The following is a 10,039-nucleotide window of genomic DNA, read 5'->3' on the forward strand; positions in this document are numbered from 1 at the left end:
ATAGGCCGTATAGGCAAATGCTAAGGGCGCCGTCCATAAGGGGGCGCCACGCCAGTGCCACAAATGTTGGAGAAAAAAAAAAGAAAAAAAAAGTTGGTACTATTATTTCTAAATACAAAAAATAATCCCACGTTAATTAAAATGCAAAGTAAAGCCTATTTAATAGAAATATTATTTGTTACAACATTACGCCCCCCCGCCTCCCCCCGCACGGTGTGCCCCCTCCCTTCCCGTATCATGACTCTTTTTGGACGTCACCACATCAAAAAATCAACACAACATGTCAAAACGGCCAAAACTGTCAGGTGCCCAGGGAAGAAAAAAAGAGAAAAGAAGAGGAGGAGAAACGAGAAAAGACAGAGGTAGCAGGTAGGTAACGTTAGCCTACATGAAATTATTTGTCTGTTACAGAATGTGATAGTAGCTGGCTTTTTAGCATTAAGCTAATGTTACATGAGTCGGCAATTGCTAATCAATAAATAGCTAGTTCTGTTTTAACGTCGGGTTAATATTGTGGAGGGGGCTAAATTGTTATGGAAAATAATAATGTAACGTTAGGTAATTACAGTACTCCCACCTTACATTCCTCAGGGACATTTCTTTCTTTCTTTAGTTTATTTGGAACATGAACACACTTACATCATAATACATCACACAATTTCATATCATTTCATTTTACATCATGCACGAAAAGGAGTAGGAAGAAGCAAAGCTTATTTAATCCTACCCCTTTCCCATTTCAAAGCGTTTACAGATATATAGAATCATTTACTGACCTTTTTATATAATAAAATAACATCTATGAATTAGTATACAACAGTTTTGTAATATGTAATTAATTAATTAATTCAGTCATTATTAACATACTGAGATGAAAAATATCTTATTTTCAATAAGGTTGAAAGTATTTCTCATAATTCTTCTTCTTTGTACTCTGTAAGCACTATTATTTTGAACAACCTCTTAAACTGGATCATATCAGTACAATTTTTAACTTCTTTACTTAATCCATTCCATAATTTAATTCCACATACTGATATGCTAAAAGTTCTAAGTGTTGTACGTGCATATAAATGTTTGTATTAGATCTTTTAAGCAGGTGTTTTTTGTTTACATTGTTATTGCCTTCTGGTTAGCTAATGTTTGCCCTGCAGGTAATCGTCACTTTTCCACCCCTTTATATATTAGGTATAGTTGTAAGTAAAAAAAAAAGGTCAAAGACAAAGCTATTCGGGTTCTTGTGAGTATATACACTTCACTGCCGATGTGGGGGGGCGCCACCTAAAATCTTGCCTATGGCGCCAGATTGGTTAGGGCCGGGCCTGGGTACAAGTAATTAATTTTTCAAACTGAGACTCACTGACTTTGGCTCATTTTCTGTGAAGAACATATATCAGAATACCAGTGACGTGCGGTGATGTTAGGCTGGTGAGGCACTGACTTCATCACAGTCAGATTTACAAACATATGAACCCTAAAGAGTATCTTATTCACCATTTGATTGGCAGCAGTTAACGGGTTATGTTTAAAAGCTCATACCAGCATTCTTCCCTGCTTGGCACTCAGCATCAAGGGTTGGAATTGGGGGTTATTAAATCACCAAAAATTATTCCCGGGCGCGGCACTGTGCTGCCCACTGCTCCCCTCACCTCCCAGGGGGTGATCAAGGGGATGGGTCAAATGCAGAGGACAAATTTCACCACACCTAGTGTGTGTTTGACAATCATTGGTACTTTAACTTAACTTTAACTTTACACATACAAACTGTAGCACACAAAAAAGCACATTTAATAAAAAAAAACCTTATTATGGTCTTACCTTTACTTATAAATGAAGTCCATGCGCCGCTCCTTCTGAACAAAAGCATCGATAACTTGTTTATAGAAGTCTTCCTTATCTTTCTTCAGTTTTAAAAGTCTCTCCGTCTCGATGGAGATCTTCCTTTAATTATGACCTCCTGCTTCGATTGAAAGTCCAGTTTAGAAAACTGTTTTATTTTAGATATGTAATCCTCCATGTTAAAAGTCCAGGCGAGAGGAAAAAATAAACGATCGCTAACTGTTGCTGCTTGTTGTCACTTCTTCTGCAGCCGAGTAGTCGCAGAAATGCTCCCTGGGATCACTAGCGCCCTCTACCACCAGGAGGCGGGATTACTGCGAGCATACTTGCCAACCCTCCCGGATTTTCCGGGAGACTCCCGAAATTCAGCGCCTCTCCCGAAAACCTCCCGGGACAAATTTTCCCCCGGAAATCTCCCGAAATTCAGGCGGCGCTGGAGGCCACGCCCCCTCCAGCTCCATGCGGACCTGAGTCTGCTTTCCCACAATACAAAGAACGTCTACAGTAAAGCAGTCCGTCTGCCGTAAACAGCAATGTTGTGACACTCTTAAACAGGACAATACTGTCATCTAGTGCATTTGATGAATATATAGCTAGTAGAGATGCCCGGTTTGCGGGCACAACCGCGGAGTCCGCGGATTATCCGCGGATCGGGCGGATGAAATTAAAAAAATAAGATTTTATCCGCGTGCGGGTCGGGTCGGGCGGATCAATTAGATTTATTTATTTATTTATTTATTTATTTTTTTTTTTTTTTTGGCGGGTGGCAGTTAAACCAATTCGGAAATATATATACATAGTTAAATGTTGTTACCCACATACGAAAAACGAGCAGGCACCTGCTGCATATGCCACAACAGAAGAAAAAAAAAGAAAAGAGATGGACACTTTTACGGAGCGGAGAAGGGACGCCTCGCCGGGGTCCGGGACCGAGGCCCCTTCCCCCGAGAGGGCCCCACCGGGAGCCGTAGCTGAGGCGATCCGCGAGAAGGGCCCGACGCACGTCCAGGGTCACTACCGCGCCCACCGCACCGACACCCCGCCTCGTCCGCCTTCGCCGCGGCCGGCGTCACGCGCAGCAGGTAAGCAGCTTACCTGCCCGCCACCCCCGTGGCCGGGGGCTCGTAACATGGGTCACTCCGCGCGCTCCGCCCGCGCAGCTTACCTGCCCGCCACCCCTGTTGCCGGGGGCGCGTAACAGGGGTCACTCCGCGCGCAGTGCGCTCAGCGCGGCTCCCATATGATTGCGCACTGGTGTGCGTCTGGGTCGTGACAGCGTGGCACGCGAAAGACTGTACTGCATTGGATCAGTCTCCTTTCTTTAACAGGCAAAAGCTTTATAACCTCACCATACCTGCCAACTTTTGAAATCAGAAAAACCTAGTAGCCAGGGTCCAAGGGCCGCAGGCCCCGGTAGGTCCAGGACAAAGTCCTGGTGGAGGGTTCAGGGCTTCGCCCCCCGACGCAAAATGATTATTAGCATTCAGACAGGTTAAAATGTTGCTAAAACCATCACTTTTCTATCAGTCACAGTGACTTTTCAAAACAAAAATATTACAGCAAAAATCATATGGGTTGATTGACATGTTTATTCTGTAAGATAACTTCAATAGTTTGAAATTATTTTGACAGTTAATGCCAGTTATCCTGTCAACCTTTCACAAGACTTCAATTTGTTCATTGAAAGTATAAACAGTATAAACACTTTTTACAGTAAACAAATGGTAAAACAGTACTAAACAATTCCATAAAAAAAAAAATTGGTGTCATTATTAACTTTCTGTCCAAGCTTGTATAATCTACTGCCTTGTTCAATTGTAAAAAATATTCTGTGCCTAAAATTCACATTTCTATCACAATTATCATACTGTAAACATGGTAAGCTAACTTCATTAAAATTAATAGTCCTGTCAATAGCATGGAATTACAATTCAAATGTAGTTTTTTTGTAAGCCTTTCAAAAGAATTCAAAATATGAAAAATTAATGAAAATTAATTTAAGCCATCAGACACTTTGAAAAGTGGCACATCACATCTCTAATGTAATCATTTGAACTTTTCAACAGAAATAGCACTGCAAAAATATTAAGGACATACTTCTGTATTTTGGTAGTTATGCTGTCAACATTTAACAAGATTTCTTTAACTTGGACTTGAAAGCATAAATAGTATAAACTTTTAACAGTATGTCGTGCTGTGAAATACAGCCGACAGGATTGCGCACCAAACACGAGGCAAGGCCAAAGCGCATGCATGGTGCAGGAGAAGAAAGGACTTCTTTCATTTAAGGTTTGTGATAAACCATCAAACTCATTCGTTAAAAGGACTCTATAGTAATATAAAGCGAATTTTTCTGGACATTATCATGCAAGAAAAGTTTATTTTTGGGACCGCGATCACCGCGTAATGATTTTTAAAGGTTGCATTACAAACATTTAACTGTCCCATGTGATCAGCCAGTGCGATTGGAAGTCCATGCTCAATTATTGCCTCCGTAAATAAAACTTCGGCATTTATCACATCCAAAGAATCTGTTTGGGCGACGAAAAACGTTGAAAGTTTTCCACTTGTATCGCTAGCAACGGCATTAGACTTGTGTTTTTTTGTCCCAACGTGGTCTTTTACATCGCTAATTCCTCCGTGTCCGATCGAAAAATCTTGTCTGCACAAGGTGCAATTCGCGTAGTTTTCACCCTTTTTTTTTTAAATTAATGAAAAACCGTATTTTTTATCACTGCACCCGTAACCCGGAATAGGTTGATGAAAACCGTACGAATTACGGGAAAACCGGAGTAGTTGGCAGGTGCCTCACTAATGCCTTGCATCGTCTATATTAGATATACCGGGCGGATGGCGGGCGGATGCAGTTCTGATCAAACGTTACATCGGGTGGATGGCGGATGGTTGACGACTTTCTGATGCGGTTGCGGATGAAATATTTGCCTATCCGCGCATCTCTAATAGCTAGAATTCACTGAAAGTCAATTATTTCTTATATATATATATATATATCCATCCATCCATTCTTCCATTTACTACCGCTTATTCCCTTCGGGGTCGCGGGTATATATATATATATATATATATATATATATATATATATATATATATATATATGTATATGTATATGTATATATATATATATATATATATGTATATATATATATATATATATATATATATATGAAATACTTGACTTGGTGAATTCTAGCTGTAAATATACTCCTCCCCTCTTAACCACGCCCCCAACCACGCCCCCGCCCCAACCATGCCCCCGTCTCTTCTCAGTATTTGAACGGCAAATAATAAAATTCAGCGATTTTGAATAAAAAATAATCTAAAACTGGTGAAGTTAAATGGAAAATAACTTTATAGTATAATCACTGGATACATATAACAATTTAAAAAAAAATTTTCTTTTAAATTTTTTTTTCTTTCCATGATGGCACGCGAGGCCCCGCCTCACCTGCCTCCCCTGACTGCACGTCACTGGTGAGAGTCCAGTCCATAGTGGATCTAACATAATAGTGTGAGAGTCCAGTCCATAGTGGATGTAACATAATAGTGAGAGTCCAGTCCATAGTGGATCTAACATAATAGTGAGAGTCCAGTCCATAGTGGATCTAATATAATAGTGTGAGAGTCCAGTCCATAGTGGATCTAACATAATAGTGAGAGTCCAGTCCATAGTGGATCTAACATAATAGTGTGAGAGTCCAGTCCATAGTGGATCTAACATAATAGTGAGAGTCCAGTCCATAGTGCATCTAACATAATATTGTGAGAGTCCAGTCCATAGTGGATCTAACATAATATTGTGAGAGTTCAGTCCATAGTGGATCTAACATAATAGTGTGAGAGTCCAGTCCATAGTGGATCTAATATAATAGTGTGAGAGTCCAGTCCATAGTGGATCTAACATAATAGTGAGAGTCCAGTCCATAGTGGATCTAACATAATAGTGAAAGTCCAGTCCATAGTGGATCTAACATAATAGTGTGAGAGTCCAGTCCATAGTGGATCTAACATAATAGTGAGAGTCCAGTCCATAGTGGATCTAACATAGTAGTGTGAGAGTCCAGTCCATAGTGGATCTAACATAATAGTGAGAGTCCAGTCCATAGTGGGGCCAGCAGGAAACCACCCCGAGCGGAGACGGGTCAGCAGCGCAGAGATGTCCCCAACCGATGCACAGGAGAGCGGTCCACCCCAGGTCCAGGCTCTGGACAGCCAGCACTTCATCCATGGCCACCAGACCTGTGTCCCCCCCCCCCCCCCCCCCCCCCCCCCTCCACGAGGGAGAGGGGGGCAGAGGAGAAAATAAAAGAAACGGCAGATCAACTGGTCTAACAGGGGGTCTATTTAAAGGCTAGAGTATACAAATGAGTTTTAAGATGGGACTTAAATGCTTCTACTGAGGTAGCATCTCTAATTGTTACCGGGAGGGCATTCCATAGTACTGGAGCCCCAATAGAAAACGCTCTATAGCCCGCAGACTTTTTTTGGGCTCTGGGAATCACTAATAAGCTGGAGTTCTTTGAACGCAGATTTCTTGCCGGGACATATGGTACAATACAATCAGCAAGATAGGATGGAGCTAGACCGTGTAGTATTTTATATGTAAGTAGTAAAACCTTAAAGTCACATCTTAAGTGCACAGGAAGCCAGTGCAGGTGAGCCAGTATAGGTATATGTATATATGTATATAAAAGGTATATACAGTATAGGTATATGCATATATGTATATAAAGGTATATACAGTATATGTATATGTATATAAAGGTATATACAGTCTAGGTATATGTATATAACGGTATATACAGTATAGGTATATATGTATATAAATGTATATACAGTATAGGTGTAATATGATCAAACTTTCTTGTTCTTGTCAAAAGTCTTGCAGCAGTATGACACATAGAATGGATCTGCTATTCCCGTTTAAATAAAAAAAATTCATTTCAGTAGGCCTTTAAAGGTAAACTGATTGGCACTCTTCTCAGTCTATACAGCCATCCATCCATTTTCTACGGCTCGTCCCTTTCGGGGTATACAACCTTCAGTACTTTAATGGACGGGTGCAAGGTAAAATGCACAGCAGCGGTGCCTGTTTAGCAGGAAAAGCCCACAGAAAGCAGGAAAGAAAGAAGCTGTACGTCACAGAGCTGCAACTACACAACTGGGTGCCTCTTCCAGTCTCTCCGCTGCGGAAAAAAAGAAAGCTAAGAAAATACACAGACTCTTTTGTATTAGCAAATAATGCAATATTAGTCGCTGTTATTAGAAAACAGTCTGTGGTATACAGGCCCGGCCCTAACCAATCTGGCGCCCTAGGCAAGATTTTAGATGGCGCCCCCCCACATCGGCAGTGAACTGTATATACTCACAAGAAACCAAATAGCTTTGTCTCTGACCTTTTTTTTACTTAAAGAAAGCAAATTAACAATCAGAATAGTTAACAAGATAAAAAAAAATATGAATAAAAAAATGAATGCAAAAAATAAAAAATGAATATATGAAATACAATATTTTTTTACATACATATTGCTTAATTAACATTAATGATGTGCACTTTAACAACTAGGCTTATAACTATACCTAATGGGTGGAAAAGTGACTATTACCTGCAGGGCAAACATTAGCTAACCAGAAGGCAATAACAATGTAAACAAAAAATACCTGCTTAAAAGATCTAATACAAATGTCCCTGAGGAATGTAAGGTGGGAGTACTGTAATTACCTAACGTTACATTGTTATTTTCCATGACAATTTAGCCCCCTCCACAATATTAACCCGACGTTAAAACAGAACTAGCTATTTATTGATTAGCAATTGCCGAATCATGTAACATTAGCTTAATGCTAAAAAGCCAGGTTACTATCACATTCTGTAACAGACAAATAATTTCATGTAGGCTAACGTTACCTACCTGCTACCTCTGTCTTTTTCTCGTTTCTCCTCCTCTTCTTTTCTCTTTTTTCTTCCCTGGGCACCTGACAGTTTTGGCCGTTTTGACATCTTGTGTTGATTTTTTGATGTGGTGACGTCCAAAAAGAGTCTTGATACGGGAAGGGAGGGGGCGCACCGGGCGAAGGGGGGGGGGGGGTTGTAATGTTGTAACAAATAATATTTCTATTAAATAGGCTTTACTTTGCATTTTAATTAACGTGGGATTATTTTTTGTATTTAGAAATAATAGTACCAACTTTTTTTTTTTCTCTCCAACATTTGTGGAACTGGCGTGGCGCCCCCTGATGGACGGCGCCCTTAGCATTTGCCTATACGGCCTATGCCACGGGCCGGCCCTGGTGGTATACCCGGACAAGTGGATGAGAGAAGAAAACACAATGCTGCAAATGTGCACTCACAAAAAATTCTGCAATGGTATCCACCTCCAACTTTTTCATTAGGTATCTCAACAGTATTTCGAGGACTCGCAGTCAGCGTCCGCAGAGAGTCGGACCCATTTGACTCTTAGCATCACATCGAGCAAAGTACTCCTTCCTGTTCCTGTCGTGCTGGACCATGGTTCAAAGTCAATAAGGACCTTATATCCATGCAGACTGGACACTGGCTGAGAGTTAGTGGGCGGCCGAGGGTGTAGTCGGCTCTCTTGCTTGCTTTGTTGGGTCTGCTCCTGTCTCTGGCCATGCTCCCCCCCCCCCGCCACCCCAGCAGACGACGATGGCGTGGAACACCGCAGAGGCCACCACAGTGTATATGGGTGTTGAAATGATGTTTTTGTTTGGTTGCTTGTCTGTGCATGGTGCAATCGTGTGTGCGCAATATACAGGTAAAAGCCAGTAAATTAGAATATTTTGAAAAACTTGATTTATTTCAGTAATTGCATTCAAAAGGTGTAACTTGTACATTATATTTATTCATTGCACACAGACTGATGCATTCAAATGTTTATTTCATTTAATTTTGATGATTTGAAGTGGCAACAAATGAAAATCCAAAATTCCGTGTGTCACAAAATTAGAATATTACTTAAGGCTAATACAAAAAAGGGATTTTTAGAAATGTTGGCCAACTGAAAAGTATGAAAATGAAAAATATGAGCATGTACAATACTCAATACTTGGTTGGAGCTCTAACAGACACATGTTTTGGCGTGTTTTATTATTCATAGTTTGCTTAACAGTAATAGAATATTCTTATACGCTATAAGTGACCAGACGTCCGAGATCAAAACTGGGAATATAATCCCAGAGAAGGGGGAAAAAAAGGTCAGCTATTTTTAAATTGAAGAAACAATATGATTAAGCTATATATACATATGCGTGTATCCTACGTAAACAATGTATGAATACATTAGATATCTATATATCTTAGGGACCTATAGACTGTATCTCTGTTGCTGCAGCAGCAGAGAGTTTATTCTGTCTTGACACGTTTTTTGATATTTTGTATTACATTCTTCCCTTAAATGATCATGTTTGCAGTGATTGTTTTGTATGTATTTTTTTATGTAAGTCGCTTTGGATAAAAGCGTCTGCCAAATACTTAAACATATATAAACACCTGGAAGTCTTTATATCAGATAAAACCACCAATCTGTTTCACTGGATTCAGAATAAAACCAAATTCTGTTTTACCCAACAATGTTAGTATTTGAATATTGTTACTTGAAGACTGATTCCTGGTTACAATTATACTGTTAAGAAAGTATTGTCTTATACTTTGCCTAAAATGAGAATGCATCATAATCAGGGTTGACTTGAGACTTTCCAGTCTTGACTTTGGACTTGACTCGGACTTGCCTGTCTTGACTTGGGACTTGACTCGAGACTTGAGGGCAAAGACTTGAGACTTACTTGTGACTTGCAAAGCAATGACTTGGTCCCACCTCTGCTGATATACAGGTAAAAGCCAGTAAATTAGAATATTTTGAAAAACTTGATTTATTTCAGTAATTGCATTCAAAAGGTGTAACTTGTACATTATATTTATTCATTGCACACAGACTGATGCATTCAAATGTTTATTTCATTTAATTTTGATGATTTGAAGTGGCAACAAATGAAAATCCAAAATTCCGTGTGTCACAAAATTTGAATATTACTTAAGGCTAATACAAAAAAGGGATTTTTAGAAATGTTGGCCAACTGAAAAGTATGAAAATGAAAAATATGAGCATGTACAATACTCAATACTTGGTTGGAGCTCCTTTTGCCTCAATTACTGCGTTAATGC

Source organism: Nerophis lumbriciformis, linkage group LG03 (genome assembly GCF_033978685.3).
Source record: "Nerophis lumbriciformis linkage group LG03, RoL_Nlum_v2.1, whole genome shotgun sequence".
Taxonomy (NCBI): domain Eukaryota; kingdom Metazoa; phylum Chordata; class Actinopteri; order Syngnathiformes; family Syngnathidae; genus Nerophis; species Nerophis lumbriciformis.